Source organism: Diabrotica undecimpunctata, chromosome 1, assembly GCF_040954645.1.
Source record: "Diabrotica undecimpunctata isolate CICGRU chromosome 1, icDiaUnde3, whole genome shotgun sequence".
In the NCBI taxonomy this organism is placed as follows: domain Eukaryota; kingdom Metazoa; phylum Arthropoda; class Insecta; order Coleoptera; family Chrysomelidae; genus Diabrotica; species Diabrotica undecimpunctata.
In genome coordinates this window covers 157,632,486-157,650,751 of record NC_092803.1, presented here as the reverse complement: position 1 = coordinate 157,650,751, position 18,266 = coordinate 157,632,486, and the positions used below count along the sequence as shown (strand labels likewise).

Below are 18,266 nucleotides of genomic sequence, written 5' to 3'. Positions count from 1 at the left end.
TGGTGATGATGGACTCGTTATTGAGGCAATAAAAGCAGGAGGAGAAATTCTATTAAAATCAGTAAGCGAACTGTTTAATAAATGCTTACATGCGGGTACGATTCCAAAAGACTGGAACAATGCCATGATAGTCTTTTTTACTTTTTTAGAAAATTATAGACCCATCAGCCTCTTGACACATATGTACATGGACAACTCTTGTTCAATTCTTCTCAACAAAGAGACTAACACCTAAACTTGATTTCTATCAGCCCAAGGAACAGGCAGGCTTCAGGGCAGGATATGGCACAAATGACCATTTGCATACCATAAAGATCTTAATAGAAAAGTGCAATGAGTACAACATACCACTGGTTCTTGCATTTGTCGATTACGAGAAGGCTTTTGATTCTGAAGAGTTTGAAACAGCACTGGTAGCCCTTAATCAAATCCGAATAGATTACAGGTATACGACACTAATCAAAAACATCTACGAGAACGCTACATCAAGTATACGACTACACAAAGACACAGAAAAATTCAGCGTAGGTCGAGGAGCTAGACAAGGAGACGATATTTCACCAAAATTGTTTACGGCAGTTCTAAAGTTAATATTTAAGAACACTCAATGGCAAGATATGGGCATCAATATATATGGAGAAAGATTAAATCATCTACGGTTTGCAGATGATGTTTTATTAATCGCAGATAACTAACAAGATACAGTTTCTATGATTCATTCGCTTAAAAGTCTGTCTGAAAGAGCAGGATTAAAGATAAACTTTGAGAAAACTAAACTTATGACAAATCTCGTAAGGAGTGGAAATATAACTATAGACAATAATACCATACAACAAACAGACACTTACAAATATCTGGGACAGGAGATCAAAATAAGCAGAGACAATCAAGCTCATGAAATACAGAGGCGAATAGGTTTATAAGGTTTATAACCAATGTGTTTTGCCTATACAAACTTATGGAGCAGAGACTTTAACACTCACGCAAAAATCTGCGAATAAACTCAGAGTTACACAACGAGCCATGGAAAGTGCAATGCTGCACCAACAAATCAGGCAAAGATCAGGAGTTCAAGACGTCATCGAAAGAACCACAACGCTTAAGCGGAACTGGGCAGGGCACTTAGCCAGAACACAAGATTGACGGTGGACAAGATGTGTTATGGAATGGAGGCCCAGAAACTATAAAAGAAGCCGAGGGCGACCACCGACTATATCGACCGATGATATAAAACGTGTAGCGGGAAACTGGCTACAAGCGGCCCAGTGTAGAGAACACTGAAAAGAACTGAGGGAGGCCTATGTCCAAAGTTTTAGCGCAAAGTTTTTATATCTAAACCGCCCATCACTGTCCAATTTACACGAGTCCGCGAAACATCACACGAAAGCACTGTTATTCTACCATTTAAATATGTTACTTATTAAATTGGCACATGAACCAAGGATGTTTCCTTCAATATTAATATACTTGATTAATAATGAGTGTTTGTAAAACATTTAGCCTTTAAACTATAAGCTATATAACAATAACTAGGTATACTCAGTATGAGTCTAAAGCTCATAAACCAGAAATGCGTCGACCCCTTTGATCGAATACTAAACTGACACTGACTAATATGCGAGACTTGAAAAGTCTAACCAAGACGCGACCAGCTAATCTGGGATACAATGTGACAGTGACTACTCGAATACTTTCAAATTATCACTGCTTCACCTATCAGGGGCCAAGGAAAATTTCTTCGAAATTTCTATTACTTAGCTAAAACCTCCTTTTGAATGATTGCTAACTGGGGATTTTCTAGGTACCAGTTTTTAATAATTAAAAACAGCTTTTTAATACTTTATACCAGCGATTTCTTTGGAATTTGCGAGAAAGTTACCTCGGTAGATCTCATGAAATTAGAAATTGTTTGCCATCAGTAGCGTAGCAAGACTTGGATCTAGCATTAGCAAGATTGTAGAAATTTCTTACAGAAATTTATCCAAAATAGATATTTACTCTTTGCAGTAACGCGTTCAACTAAAGTCGGCCCTCCTTGATTTGATACTTGAGTGACCTTCGCGGTTTCAGATATTGCTGTAAACTTGTACTACATTTTTCATTTATTCTATTGTTAACCTGCTTTTGTTTTTTTTGCTTTCCATGTCGATTTATGAATATTCTCTATTATCTTTATACCTAAAGAACGTATTTTTGATTATCAATTTATTCCCCATTGTTTCTCCGTTTGTTCGCACTGCTTACGAAATAGGCTTTTTTCTGATTTTATCATTTAAGTGACCTCCTAAATCACATCGTCTGTTTTATTGCATTTTCTAAGTATTTTTTGAAGTGATTTGTACAGATCTATTGTTTTTCTTTTTAGTTTCTTCTGGAACATACCGTCGCAAGAAGTATTTAATTTCCATGCTAGCACGCATATCAGCGAGGCATTCTCCGATCCTTACCTCTGGACGCGACTCTTGGGGTTAGAGGTTCCCCTAATCACTCGCTTTATTCGCAACCAACAAAATGTACTCAGCTATTATACTTTGGAATAAAAACGGTTTTACGTAGATACGTAATATCTTTATCTATAAAATTTATCTGTTTGGTAATTTATTGACACAAAACATATTTTAAGACGAATTAAGTAAACGAAAAATAAAAAAACTTTACACTGCACCAATAGTGACTTAATTAATTTTTACGTTTTATTACAAATGAAATTCACTAATGTTTTTCTGCAGTCTCTTTAAAAAAAATCTACTCTTATTTTAATATCTGTTCTGTTATTTATCAGATATTCACATTTTTAAATCCTAGTCCGGCACTGTATTTGCTATAATAAAATATCGCAAATTGATGAGACCTGTTGAATAATGTTTGATGTTAGTGTAAATTCCTTTCTCCCTTAATAGAAATTTTATTCTATTGATTACTTCCCCCACTCAAGCTAACCACTAGCGGAAATCTGAAACATCTCTCGATTTTTAGAACTTTTACGTTTTGTTAACAGATGGCGGTGGAAGTTACAAAGCAAATAAAAATTTAAGAACATAGAATAATTTTAAATATAATCTATATAAGATTTTTGACAACAATTTGTATAATATGAATGCAGTTATTTTTGTAGGTACGATTTAAGAAAAATAAACAAAATTATATATAATGAAAGAAACAAAATTATTTAGAAGGATATCCAATGAGCTTGTAAGAACAAGATTTCTCAGATAAGCTTAAGTTAGCCAAACTTATACTAATACTGAAACACATTTTCACAAACATAAAACACAATTTTTTTAAAAAAACAAAACACAATTTCTTTTAGCTCAATACTGTGACTAAAACATGGTAAAAGTCCGGACGCAGCCAATTCATATAGGCCAATATGTCTACTGGACAGCATTGGAAAAATTTACAAAACCCACCCCCACCAATACGGGTTTCGAAAAGAAACATCGGCTATAGACGTGGTCAAATTTATATCTGACAAGGTAAAAATAACAAGGAAGCAATGGTCTACACTCGTGATATTCGATGTGATAAACGCATTCAATACTAATAATTGGCGTCACAATATACCCAAACTCGAGACAGCTAGAGTGCCAGATTATCTAATAAATATTCAAACATGTCTCAGTAACATTATATAATGGTGGCTAAAGGTAAGGATATAAAAGTATCAGTAGAGGCGCCACAAGGGTCTGTACTTAGGTCGACGTTGTGGAATAAACTGTACCGGGTGGTACAATAAGCCGATCTCTCGGCTATATATCAGAAACTATTCATGTTATAACTTTAGAAGAAAAAAATTCCTTAGTAAAAGTGACCAAGAGAAATCGCTGGAAATAACTTTCAAGTTTCTGGGTTAACCGCCAGGGGGCGTAACCTGTGAAGAAAACTTTGAAAACCAATTTTTTGGGAAATATACCCAATTGTTAAATAAGTAAACTAGAAAGTGGCCTAAATTCTGCACAAAGTTGTTCAAGTACTTTTTTTATGAAAAAGACAGCAAAGATTTGATTTCACGTACAAAGCGTCTATGTATCTGTTGATACGTATTTCGACTTAATAAGTCTCATCAGAACAGTTATTCATAGTCGTTCTCAACGTAAAAAATAAATCTTTTCTGTCTTTTAAGAAGCAACAATAAAATGGCTTCGTTATGGACGCAATAGCGACATCTGATAAAAAAATCGGTAAGATAGCTTCGAAACAAATTCAGATTTCTGCTTTAATCTGAACCTTCTAAAATTGCAAGGTATAACAGACGTTGATAAAGATGTTAATAGAGACATGGGGAATTTAAAATTTGCATTCCACGACATGTCTATTAACTAAGCAGAAATCCTTAACGAATTTGTTTCTTGTACTCATACAGAGTAGATCCGAATAAAATGAAAAAGACAGCAAAGATTTGATTTCACGTACAAAGCGTCTATGTATCTGTTGATACGTATTTCGACTTAATAAGACTCATCAGAACAGTTGTTCATAGGCGTTCTCAACGTGAAAAATAAATCTTTGCTGTCTTTTAAGAAGCAGCAATAAAATGGCTTCGTTATGGACGCAATAGCGACATCTGATAGAAAAATCGGTAAGATAGTTTCGAAACAAATTCAGATTTCTGCTTTAATCTGAACCTTCTAAAATTGCAAGGTATAACAGACGTTGATAAAGATGTTAATAGAGACATGTGGAATCTAAAATTAAAAGACAGAAAAGATTTATTTTTCACGTTGAGAACGCGTATGAATAACTGTTCTGATGAGACTTATTAAGTCGAAATACGTATCAACAGATACATAGACGCTTTGTACGTAAAATTAAATCTTTGCTGTCTTTTTCATTTTATTCGGATCTACTGTGTATGAGTACAAGAAACAAATTCGTTAAGGATTTCTGCTTAGTTGATAGACATGTCGTGGAATGCAACTTTTAGATTCCCCATGTCTCTATTAACATCTTTATCAACGTCTGTTATACCTTGCAATTTTAGAAGGTTCAGATTAAAGCAGAAATCTGAATTTGTTTCGAAACTATCTTACCGATTTTACTTCTTTTTTTTTCAAATAAAGTGTGGGAGAAAGTGGGAAAGTATTATTTGTGGATAAATACCTATTACTTTGGTTTGGATCAACCGATTTTAACGAAATTAGTGTCCTTAGAAAGAGTGTGGATGAATTAATTTACATTACGTTTTATAGAAACACCTATTTATTGTAAATTATAATACAACTGGATTAAATTCGTAACAAACGGGTATGTTAAATTCGGGTAAGGTTTAAAAACGTCGATGACACATTTGTTATTTGGGGTCACGGAGTAGAAAAACTGAACGATGTCCTGTCTTATATAAACACACTACATCCAAATATTCAATTTACGATGGAAACAGAAAAAGATCAACAACTAGCGTTCCTAGATGTATTAGTAAATCGAAAGGAAGGTTACTTAGGACATAAAGTGTATCGAAAACCTACACATACGGACAGATACCTAAACAGGAACTCAAATCATCATCCAAGCCAAAAACAAGGTATCATCAAAACTTTGGCGGAGAGGGCGAAGAGAATTTGTGAACCACAGCATCTCCGAAGTGTGCTTCTTCATATTGAAAAAGCGCTCACCTCTAATGGTTATACCAGAAGAGAAATACATTAAGCGATAAACAACATATCCAGAAAAAAGGACGAAGAAACAGAGTGTAAAGGCAAAGCGTTCTTGCCCTACATATCGGGGGTGATGGACAGAATTGGGGGAAATATAAATATTGCCTCCGTAGTCATAAATGAGAGGCTTTCCTCTCTGAGCAGGAGTTACACAATTTGCACCATCCGGAGCCAAAACCTCAGAGCCCAAAGCATCCTCAAAACTACCTGCTGATCCATCGGCAATGTATTTAGACGAAAACCCAAACCCAAACTCCCATTCCTACCCGCCATTCTGCTGGAACTCGCCAGCAACGAGCTCCCGGATGAATACATTGACATACAGGAGACAACTCCCCTCTTTTACCGTCGCTTATAATGCTAAATCTTCACTTCGAACTGACAATGACAGGGGGGGATCGGTTTTCTGTGGTTTTCCGATCCCATTGCACAACGATACCTGTCCGTTTTTTGAGGAACCAGTCCACAGCTGCCCTCACGTGTCGCGATAGACATACACTTTTTTAATAAATTAATAAATTTATAATTCAATTTCATATATTTAATAATCTTTGTTTTAGATAAAAAAAAATTCTGAAAAGAACCGTTCACTTGCATACCTTTCGCCCCCGATTGTACAGGACTAGATGAGAGCAGCAACCTCCAACAAACAAATACACCGCACACCAGTAGATACAACACCAAAATCCAGTGCCAGCCACACCCAACACAAAGAAAAACACGTTCTGAAGAGGCAAAAGCCTAAAATAGGACAGCACAGCCAACCAATCCCAAGAAAACACCCAAAAGCACACAAGACAATCACAACAATGGTACAAAGCAACGTCATTTTCAGGTTACAAGCGAAGCAGTAACATCTCCAGAAGATGCCAACCCCTAGTGTTGGCGAAAAGTCGAGAACTAATCTCAGAAGACAACGGTCAACTCTAGGTTTAATTTATCTGTGGATGGCAGTATGATTTCTTTCTTGCAACTAATGGTCCGTTGATAACGTCCTCCAAGATATTTAAAACAAGAACATTGTGATACTAGCCCACATTTTATTACCGTTGTGTGTAAGGACATATTTCAAGCTATTTTGAACTTTCGATGAAAATGTGCCGTTGGTCTAGTGTATATTTTGATAAATTCATTTTTCCAAGATGCCTCGTATGTCCTTACAAAAAACCAGGTAATTTTTTTTAGAGAAAACGTAGTAAATCTTTATTTCTTCCAAAATACCACGTTATATTAGTATCTGATACATACATTTTTTTTTTAAATCCAGAGGCCAGTAATTTAGCAAAATGATAATTCAGTTCTTGTTGAGTCAAACACTAACGATTTTACCCTTGATTTTAATTGTGACCTGTAAAATATTTTCTTTATTTTTACTTTTTATTAAAATTATACAGTAAATTAATAAAAAACAAGAGCAAAAAAAAAAAAAAAACGAAAATATTTAAAAATATTTATCACTCCTTCAGCACCAAATTTTTTTTTTCATTTTGTTGGGTCGTGTTTTTTTTGAATAAAATTTAAAATCGATACCTTTATTTGAACTTTCAGATTCAACTAATACATGTTTCGAGCGAACTGAAAGACACATTCGTTAATATTCCAACACTTAAGTGCATAAACAACTGAGAGAAAAGTGTGGTAACACATTTTAAAGTTTCTCCACATTTTAAAGTTTAATTCGAGATTCCAACCCTGCGTTTAGTTGATAAAGTGCCGATTTAAAATCTGCTCTTACTAAAACTAACTTTTCAGTGGTTTATAATCAAGAAACGTAAAATATTGCTAGCTAAATAGAGTATTTAAACAACAAAGTTTCTTCACACAAAAAAATAAACTGTGAGTACATTACCAATTTAATACAAATTCAATATTATTAAATATTATACATAACCCATAATTCAATACAACACATCAATTAATCCAGTCTCTGGTTTTTTGGCAACTTCCACAAGTCGAACTAATTAGCCGATACAAGACCGGCTCTAGAAAAATTTTATCAAATGAAGAAAACAAAAATTAAAAATGGATAATTCTGAAAATATTAGTATACCTACTACATCATCAACATCGACATACTCCAATGCAGTAAGCAACTTCAATTTTCCTTCAAAAGAACAAGCCATTATTCTGTCAGCTATCCAAGGTATTAAAATACATGAATACATAGTAGCCATAGGGTCTCTACTCACACCAAAAAATGTTATCTTTGCATCACGAATAGCTAACAACAGAGTTTGTATTTACTTGAACAATACTAGCATAGTAGATACCTTACTAAACAACCATAAAACAGTACTCATCCAAGGCAATGAGATAGAAATTCGAAGACTTATTACGCCAGCAAGGAGACTAGTAATATCAAACATCTGCCCCAGCATTCCGAACAGTATTTTAGAAGAAGAACTGAAACAACTAGAAATAACTGCAGTATCCAAATTAACGTTTTTAAAAGTTGGCATGCCCGAGTCTGAGTATAGTCATGTCTTAAGCTTTAGGCGGCAAATATTTGTCTCTCCTATAATCACCAAACCAATTCCAAATACAATTTTAATAACCTATGACAACACTCCTTACAGAATCTTCCTATCCCTAGATGGTTTAAATTGCTCTAGATGTAATACTACTGGCCACAAAGAAGAAAACTGCACATCAACATCAACTGGTACAGAAACACTTAAAGATCCTTATACCTCAGAACTCGAACTCATGGAAATAAATCAGAATAATTCAGCAACAAATATTTCAGATGATACAACCAACTGTTTCAACCCTATTTCTGCAGATATCCCAACGACAAATGATTCGCTTATAGTACACAGCATACCTTCAACTAAAGCTAACAGCAATAATAGTAAAACAACCAATCAAGCAAAAAGGCAAATTTCAACCTCTCCTGAAATCTCAGAAACTAAAAACCTAAACGAAACTTTCATAACTCCAAAAAAATCCGCACACAAAAAAAAGAAAAAGGCTTTAGATGTCGAAGCCACATTAAAACCAATTGAAAACATTTTAATGACAGCATCTCCTTCATATACGCTAAATTTCTCTGAATTATGCGACACAGCTAAAAACTATACAGAAGATTTTGACGGCTTATACTCCTTATTAAAAATGGTTCACTCAAAATTAAATGATAGACGCATGAAAAATAATATCACAAGAATTATAAAGAAAAATAAATCCAACAAATGAATCTTCCCTCACTGAAGAAAGCGACTACGATTTATCTCAATAGTCCAATTATATTCATTCTTCAATGGAACTTGAATGGCTATTATAGCCACATTGAAAACATTAAAATGCTAATCAATGAACTGTCACCACTAATAATATGTCTTCAAGAAACTCGTCTTTCCAACAATCAAGCAAAACTAAAAAATTATATGCCCTATACAAAAAATCGAGCAGTACAGCAAATATCCAGTGGTGGAGTCGGAACCATCCAATCCCAAGAAATTCCGTTAAATACAAATCTGGAAGCAGTAGCAGTTTCGGTAATACATCATTTTAAAATCAACATATGCAACGTATATTTACCACATCCTGACGAAACTACTCTATTAGAACTTCAAAATGTAATTAAACAAATTCCATCTCCAAAATTAATTTTGGGTGACACAAACTGTCACAACATCGCATGGGGATCACAAAGAACAGATAAAAATGGACGAATATTATTAGAAGCAATTAATAACATAAAACTAGTTTTATTAAACACAGGAGCACCTACTAGATTCAATGCACATAATGGCACTTTTTCCTCCATAGACTTATCTATCAGTGATTCAACTTTAGCTCCATTTTTACAGTGGAATACATTGGACCACCTATACGACAGTGATCATTTTCCGATAATAATTACTCATGACAAAGATGAAAAAACCTGTACAACACCATATGAAACTTGGAAATTAAAGTCAGCCGATTGGGAAAAATACTCGAACTTAGTAAGCATACGTATACCAAATCTCGTTATATCAGATAATATAGACACTACTCTATCATCTTTCAATGGTATAATTTTAGACGCAGCCAGAGATTCTATAGGAAAAACCAAAAATATCACAAAAGCTCCTCTTCCTTGGTGGAACACTGAAATCGCATCCGCTTTAAAGCAAACAAAACATGCTTTTAATATATACAAAAAGTTTAACACACCTAATAACTTAAACAATTTTAGATCTTTAAGGGCCAGATCTAGATTTTTAATAAAACAAGCAAAAAAAGAGTGCTGGACCAATTACGTGTCGTCAATTGACTCGTCTACGCCCATAAGGGATATATGGCAAAAAATAAGGAAAATAAAAGGTTCAAAAACATTTAACCATATTGACACAATCACTACAAATGATCTAACAACTTCAGACAAACACGAAATCTCAGAAATTTTAGTAGAACACTATCAGTTGTATTCAAGCAATCAGCAGTACCACCCAAATTTCTTAGAACACAAAGAAAGAACAGAAGCATCAAAAATTAATATAGAAGATACTGCTGATCCACTAAATACTTCCATAACACTTGATGAATTAAATGAAAGTCTTAATAACCTCAAAAATACCTCACCTGGACCTGATGACATACCACCAATTTTCATAGAAAAACTACCTATAAGCGCGAAGGTTACTTTAGTAGAGATCTACAACAAAATTTATTCGACCCATAAATTTCCATCTCTCTGGCGCGAAGCAATTATAATACCATTTTTAAAAGACAATAAACCAAAAAACTTATCTTCTTCGTATCGACCAATATCTCTTACCTGTAGCATATGTAAAATAATGGAAAAAATTCTAAGCAAAAGATTAAAATGGTACTTAGAAAAGAAAAATCTCCTTACATCCATCCAAAGTGGGTATCGATCAGAACGGTCTACAATAGATAACATTATAGCATTAGAATCTGAAATACACGAAGCTTTTATACATAAACAAAAATTAATAGCAATTTTCTTTGACATCACAAAAGCATTTGACACCACGTGGACATATCACATCTTAAAAACAATGAAGAGTTGGAAAATAGATGGTAAATTCCTAGCCTTCGCCAAAAACTTCCTGGAGAACAGAAGTATAAAAGTTAAAACAAACGGTGTCATGTCAACTAAGAAATCACTGGAAAATGGTATCCCTCAAGGATCTGTATTAAGCCCCCTGCTATTCTTAATAGCAATCAACAACGTATCTAACCATTTTATGCTTCCAGTAAAAGCAAACCTTTACGCCGATGATCTTGTAATATATATGAGAAGTAAAAACCTAAAATCAGCTGCATCAATATTACAAAATACACTAAATAAATTAGAAGGGTGGTCTTTAGATATAGGCTTGAGATTTTCAACCGAAAAAACTAAAGTAATAATATTTGACAAAAGAAAAACACAACACCACTTAAATTTAAAACTTAACGGAAATACTCTTATAACAATCAACGAAATCAAATTTTTGGGAATGACATTCGACTCTCAACTAAAATGGACATCGCACATAAATGAACTAATTAAATCATGCCAACAGAGAATAAATCTTCTAAAAGTTCTTTCCAATCACAAATGGGGCGCAGACACAACTATTCTTCTGCGATTATATCAAGCTCTAATTAGAAGCAAACTAGATTATGGATGTATATGCTACGAAACTGCTACTAAAACTCAAATGAACAAACTGGACATCATCCAATCCACAGCATTACGCATAGTTTTCGGAGCTTTCAGAACCACGCCAATTAGCAGCCTTCAAGTCCTAGCAGGAGAACCGCCATTAACTGTCAGAAGACAATATTTTTCAATGTGTTGTGCTACTAAATATCTCAGTGCAAAGGAAAACCCGTTTATAACAAGCCTAATAAGGAGCAACCCTCCAAATCTGTACTCAAATTATTGCCCTAGAAACTTACCTTTCAATGAACGAATAAATCGATTTGAATTCGATATACATCAATTGAGAGCCACTTCTACAAACAGATGCCAGTCTCCTCCCTGGAAAGTTCAAATACCAAAAGTAGATTTTACCTTACTTAACTATCCCAAACATTCACACAATCCTTCTGAAATACAACAACAATTCCGGTCTACCATCTCCAGATACCCTGATTTCAAACTAATTTTTACTGATGCCTCTAAAAGCAGTAATGGTGTAGCTGCTGCAGCTATTTTTGAAGACAACACCTCTGTCACCCGTCTAGCCAAGGAGTGTAGCATATATACTGGAGAACTGTAGGCAATCTTCAACGCACTGAACCAATGTACCAGCATTGATACAAACTTTCTTATTATATCAGATTCTCTAAGTGCCTTAAATGGTGTCAAGCAGATGTATCCTACTCATGCCAATTTAGCATTAATAAAAGACATGCTATACAATGCCCAAACATGTGGTAAAAACATAACATTTTTATGGGTACCATCCCATGTTGGGATAAAGGGTAATGAAGCAGCTGATAAAGCAGCAACAGAAACTATCAATAACATGACAATTCCTATTATGCAAAACATACCAATTTCAGACCAAAAAACATTAATAAAAACTTACATGAACAAAATCTGGCAAGTAAAATGGAACCAAACAGAAGCAAAATTAAAAAGTATCAAACCAGATGTTACTTCTGCTTTACTACCGCTCCCAGCTAAAAGACATGACCAAGTAGTTATTAACAGACTGCGGCTAGGTCATACAAAATTTACACATGGATACATCATCTCCAAGGACCCTCAGCCGATTTGCCACATCTGTCAAATACCATTTTCAGTGCAACATATAATGATAGACTGTCCAGTGTACTCAACAGCAAGATCGACAGCAAAACTAAAACACAATTTGAAAGAAACTCTAAAAGAAGACATCAGCAATACAATAAATTTTATCAAAAATTGTAAACTGTATAACAAACTGTAACATAACATAAAATGTTTGTATTTTACAAAACTGTTATGTAAATTTTAATAATATACTAAATGTAACTTTTCTAAAATAAAGATATACCACCCGCTAATAACCCTAGGGGTTGATGCGGTAAAAAAAAAAAAAAACAACTGAGAGAAGACCAAATATCTGTCTATATTTATCTTATATTGTATTTACATTATTCACTTTATGCAATTTTTAGTAAAATATTCGTCAGATAAGTTATTTCGTTATCCACCTGATCCTAAATCACGTTTTCGGTTAACAGCCCACATAAATTTATGCAAACGTGTGGAAGAAAATTTGACAGAGAAAATATTAAATACATAATTGATATTCATGTTTTCAGTCGCCTTTTAATAAACTCTGTGTCATACGCATATATCTGCCACGGGGATTATTTTGTAGAATATGTAACAGTAAATTGGCGAATTTAGTTAAACGTGTAAAAGCATTTGGGGTATACAGTTTTATATATTGTGTTTAATTTCATGGAAGTTAAAAATTGGTTTGATTCTAGAGTTTATATTTATCACTTAGTCCAGCCAGTTTTGTACACTATTTAGTGTTGTAAGACCCAATATTTTTTTGATAATCTAACTTTCATTTTTTTAGATATTCTGTGGATCAGTTCTACTGAAGCGTAGTGATTATGTCTACAGTGTAGACAGAACATGAAGCTCATCTCATCAAATTCTTTTAGTAAATATTAGTTATTGTCAATACCACGCTTTAATAATAACAATTATATTAAGCAAGTAAGCAATTTAATTGAACCCAGCCTGTGAGACTTGTTCACCACTTGAAATTACGTTCGAGTGTAACAATTATTTGAAGCGAGGTGTATAATTTAGGGTGAAAACAGGAATCACTCCACAGCTCTTCAATGCTCCAGACTATCCCTCCCTCCCTATGAAACTATGATGCGCGATAGAGGCATAATCATGCATAACTATCTGTTGCAGTTCTCTGAATATAAAGCGTTTAGCGACGTTCCTTGGAACGTTGACTGCTTCTCTTAGGCTGCTGTTGTGGGCCGCTTGTATCCTCTTCGATGTTGTATTACATACGTGTCCCCATACGATAGATGCATACGTTAGTATCGATAATATTAACCTCATTTTTGTTTATGTCCTTAATTTACTTTTGCTACCTGTGAGTCCTCTTATTGACGCTTTTGCCATGTTGTCTTTTTGTAGTGTGGCATCTACGCGTTTTTTAAGTTTGAGTACTTTATCCCTTATGACTCCGAGGTATTTGGCTTCGCTTTTCCATTCGATGGAGTTGTTTTGCACTGTCAGTTGTTGCTCTAGATCTTGATGGCTCTTTTTGAAGAGCACCTCTTGTGTTGTTCCGAAGTTTATGGCAATATTCCATTGTGTACTCCATTTTTCGATGTTTTTCAACGCTGTTTGCCGGTTACTTTCTATATAATCTACATTTCTGTGTTCGGCTGCTATCGCTGTATCATCGGCATAAAGGCTGAGTAAAGTTCCCGGTGTTCTTGAAATATCGGGGTTTATATTATGTACAGTAGTAGTAACAGCACTGCTCCTTGTGGTACTGCAGCCTCCGGGGTTCCGAGGTCGGACACGACTTGTCCTATTCGAACTCTGAATCTCCGATTGAGTACGAAAAAATTAGTCTCGTTATTGCCCCACTATATCCATAGCCTCCCATTTTGTAGATTAGTCCTTTATGCCTCACTCTATCGAAAGCTTTGCTTAGGTCCAGGAAGGCTGCTTCTGTTTATTGTTTGTCGTTGAATCAAGCTACTATGTACTCTGTTAGTCTGAGTACTTATAGCTCGCTGGAGTGTTCTGACCGGAATCCAAATTATGCTTCTGGTATTATTCCTAGCATGTTTGTTTTAGCTTCCAATTTCATTCTCGCCGTGTATTGGGGGAAAGGGAATTCTGTCAATTCTAAGTATATTTTGAAGTTCCAAATATATTTGCTCATTGGGCCTTGCTCCTCCATATCTTTGTCGTGGTTGTCCCATTTTCGACTACCGTTTTCTTGTAGTGCTGTGTTAACCTCTATATTATATTTTTATTAAATTTAAATTTTTTGTGAACGTTTATTGACGGGACTTCTTTTCATTCTTAAAGTTATTTCTTCTATTTGAGGTGGGAATTTATTATGGTGTCTAACAGTCTAATCTCTTCCTTTGTTTGGATTATTTCCTGTTCGATGTTAATTACTCGCAACACTTCTTCATTTGTTGTACGCTCTATCTATGGTATGCGTAAAATTTTACATTTCAACTTTAAAAGACTTCTAATTTATATAGATTTGATTTTCCAACATCCTTCCTTCAATGCCATACAATACCGTGAAAAACAAATATTGGTTAGTAACTTTAAAATTTTCAACAAGATATCTTGTGCTATTTCTATAAGCCATCTTACCTGCAGCGGTTGATATGGTAACAGTGATTTTGCAGCTAAAAAAAAATAAAAAATGTACCTCTTTCAAACAATACCGCCGTATTCACGACATAGTAGAAGATAATAATGAGCAAATGGGGAAACTTTCAGGTTTATTTGCCATTCAACAACAAAAAATAAATGTGGGGGTTTGTTATTTTGCAGAAAAATATGTGAAAGTTGAAAAGCTACTGATTTATTTTCGAGATTTTAAAGTTATATATGACTAAAAATAATATTAACTGAGATAACTGTGTAGGCGTGTCTACAGATGGTGCCCGAGCGATGTCTGAATAGTATGAAGGACTACAGGCTCTCATCAAAACCAAGGCTCCAAGTGTAACATGGATACATTATGTCATACATAGAGAGGCCTTAGCAGCAAAGAACGATACACCTGAATTAAGGATATTATTATTAAAGTGGTGAATTTTATTAAAACACGACCCGTGAAATCAAGACTTTTTCATAAACATTGTGAAGAAATGGGGCCCGAACACATCTCTTTTTATTATTGCAAATCTCGTTGGCTGTCCAAAGGTAACGTAGTCGCACGTGTATACGAATTAAGAAATGAATTTTACACGTATCTACATACAGAATCACATGATAATGCGCCAAACGTTATTAATTTAGAGTTTATAATAAAATTAGTATACCTCTATGACATATGTATCAAATTAAATGATCTTAATAAGCCTTTGCAGGGAAACAGTACTCGTATCCTGCAATTGGCAGATAAAATTACTGGGTTTCAGAAGAGGTTGCTCTTAGGATAAGAGAATTAGAAGATAAAGAAATTGACTTTTTCCGTGCTTTACAAGGTGTTCTACAAGAAAAATAGATAGAAGTTCTTGATCACTCTTTAAAAAATATGTTTACACAACACATGTTATCATTGAGAGAAATGTGAAAAATTTTTTCCCGAAGATATGGAGCAATGTCATTGGGTCAGAAACCCTTTCCTGTCTCCACATCATCGACACTTTCAACAGAGGAAGAAGAACTACTGAGAGAATTGTCCTGTGATTTTAGCCTAAAGCTTCAATACGATAAGGACAAGCTGTTTGAATTTTGGAGCTCACTTTCTCATGAATATCATGCCATTAGCACTGCTGCATTAAAGGTTTTATTACCATTTGCGACTTCGTACTTGTGCGAAACGGATTTTTCTGCATTGGCAGTAATTAAAAACAAGTACAGGTCAAACATAAACTAGAAAAAGAAATGAGAGTGGCAATTTCTAAACTGGAGCCCCGGTTTCATAAGCTGTGCTCAAAAAAGCAAACATATTACTCACATTAACCAGCCAGTTACATAAATAAATATCCCTCTTTTATTTTTGTGCCTATATTTTGATTTCGTTCTTAATTTCTAATAAAAAATATAATATTGTTCAAATAGTGTTTTTGTTTATAACTTGTTAGTAGGCTAGTACTAAAATTGGTAAGTATTATTGGGAGTTGGGTTGAGGGGACGTCGCAAAACAAGTCCCAAGGGTGTCACACTACGAATAAGTTTAGGAAGCCCTGACCTATACAGAGGATGATAAAAGTTAGATCTTTATTTATAATTTATTTAATAAAATTTTTTTTAAACTGCATAAGAAACGTTTTATTGGCAAAAAAACGGGTGTGGCAGTCCAGTGGGACTGCCGGTAGAAGTTATACTTCTATACACGCGTTTATCGTTACAAATTTATATGGGAGTCAATCTGGACAATCATTACATGTAATGCTATAGGTAAGAGAGAGCAGAAAAAGAAAAAGAATTAGGTATACAGGTATATGGTGCATCGTTTGCTGTATATAAACATTTGACCTGTAATAGGAGTATAGTAAGTAAATGAAGGATTGAATCAATATTTTAATGAAAATACATATTTTTATTTTCATATATGTATAAAAGGAGTTGAATGCAAAAAAATTTTTTTACACATACTCTGCAGTAAAATTCATTGTTAATTTTGTTATTAATAAAAAAATACAATACAATACACTGCCACATAATTCAATATTATAATACAATACAAATTAAAATGCAATATTCATAAGTATTTAAAACTGACAATATACATAACTTACGCATATGTTTAATTTACCATGATAATAATATTAATAAAAAAATAATAATATTAATAAACATTAAATATGTTTACAAAACGGAACATTTTTGTTCTCGAGAGAGAACATATATCTTCTATCTCTCTCTTACCTATATCTTCATATGTAATGATTTTGCCGATTCACTCAATATATACGAATACACACAAATTTCCAACGTCGAACGCGCGTATAAAAGTATTACTTCAAAAAAATGTTTGTAGAAGATAAAAATAAAAAACCAACAACTCGGATTATGTTGTAAATTTTCATTTTATTTTAAAATTTGGCATTTTTGCGTATATTATCTATATTTAATAAGACTAACGATGGGTTTTTAAATATTTCAAGAATAAAAAAGGGAATTCATATTGGGATTCGAACTCGCATACACCAGCGTATGAACCAAACACGTAAAATATTTGCCAATTAGACATGACACAAACGTATTTCAAAATTGACAGTTCTCGGTCATACAATGATTTATTGTAATTATTATTTTGAAATACAAAAGACTAAAATAATTATGAACATTTAATAAATAATACAAAACATATCACATAAATAATAATATTAATAAATATTATATTATATATATAATATTATATATATATATATATATATATATATATATATATATATATATATATAATATATATCTATAATATTAAATATATATACAAAAGGAACATTTTTATTCTCGAGAGAGGAAGAGAGAAAACATATATCTTCTGTCTCTCTCTTACTCATTATCTTACATATGTAATGATTTCACCGATTCACTCCCTTACAAATTTCCAACGTGGACCGCGCGTATAGAAGTATAACTTCAAAAATTACTTTTTTACTTTTGAATATTGTTTAAAACAAAAACAAAGCAAAATCAGATGTACAACTTTACGGATTTTTAATTAGCTACCCCTCATATACCCCTTTTTAAACGTTCAAATATCTGTATAACATTTTTATGTGGAATCAATAATTTACTCCCAGATAGACTGGTGTATTTCCAATTATTTAATTTGACTTTTCATATTATATCAAATACTGCACTGATAATTAAATAGTTTTTTTATATTACTTATATACTGAATAAGGTTTAATTTTGTTTGTTAAAATACAAAAATACAGACATCTATATAAATTAAAATATATAAATCAACTTTTGTTTGTCAA

The 18,266-nt window shown here is 33.5% G+C and overlaps 1 protein-coding gene across 1 annotated transcript in view; it reads right to left on the bottom strand.

Moving 5' to 3' along the window:
- The window catches only part of LOC140432420 (synaptotagmin-12-like), a 169,595-nt gene that overhangs the window by 150,753 nt on the left and 576 nt on the right, over positions 1 to 18,266 (bottom strand). The gene's annotated exons all lie outside the window — the stretch shown is intronic.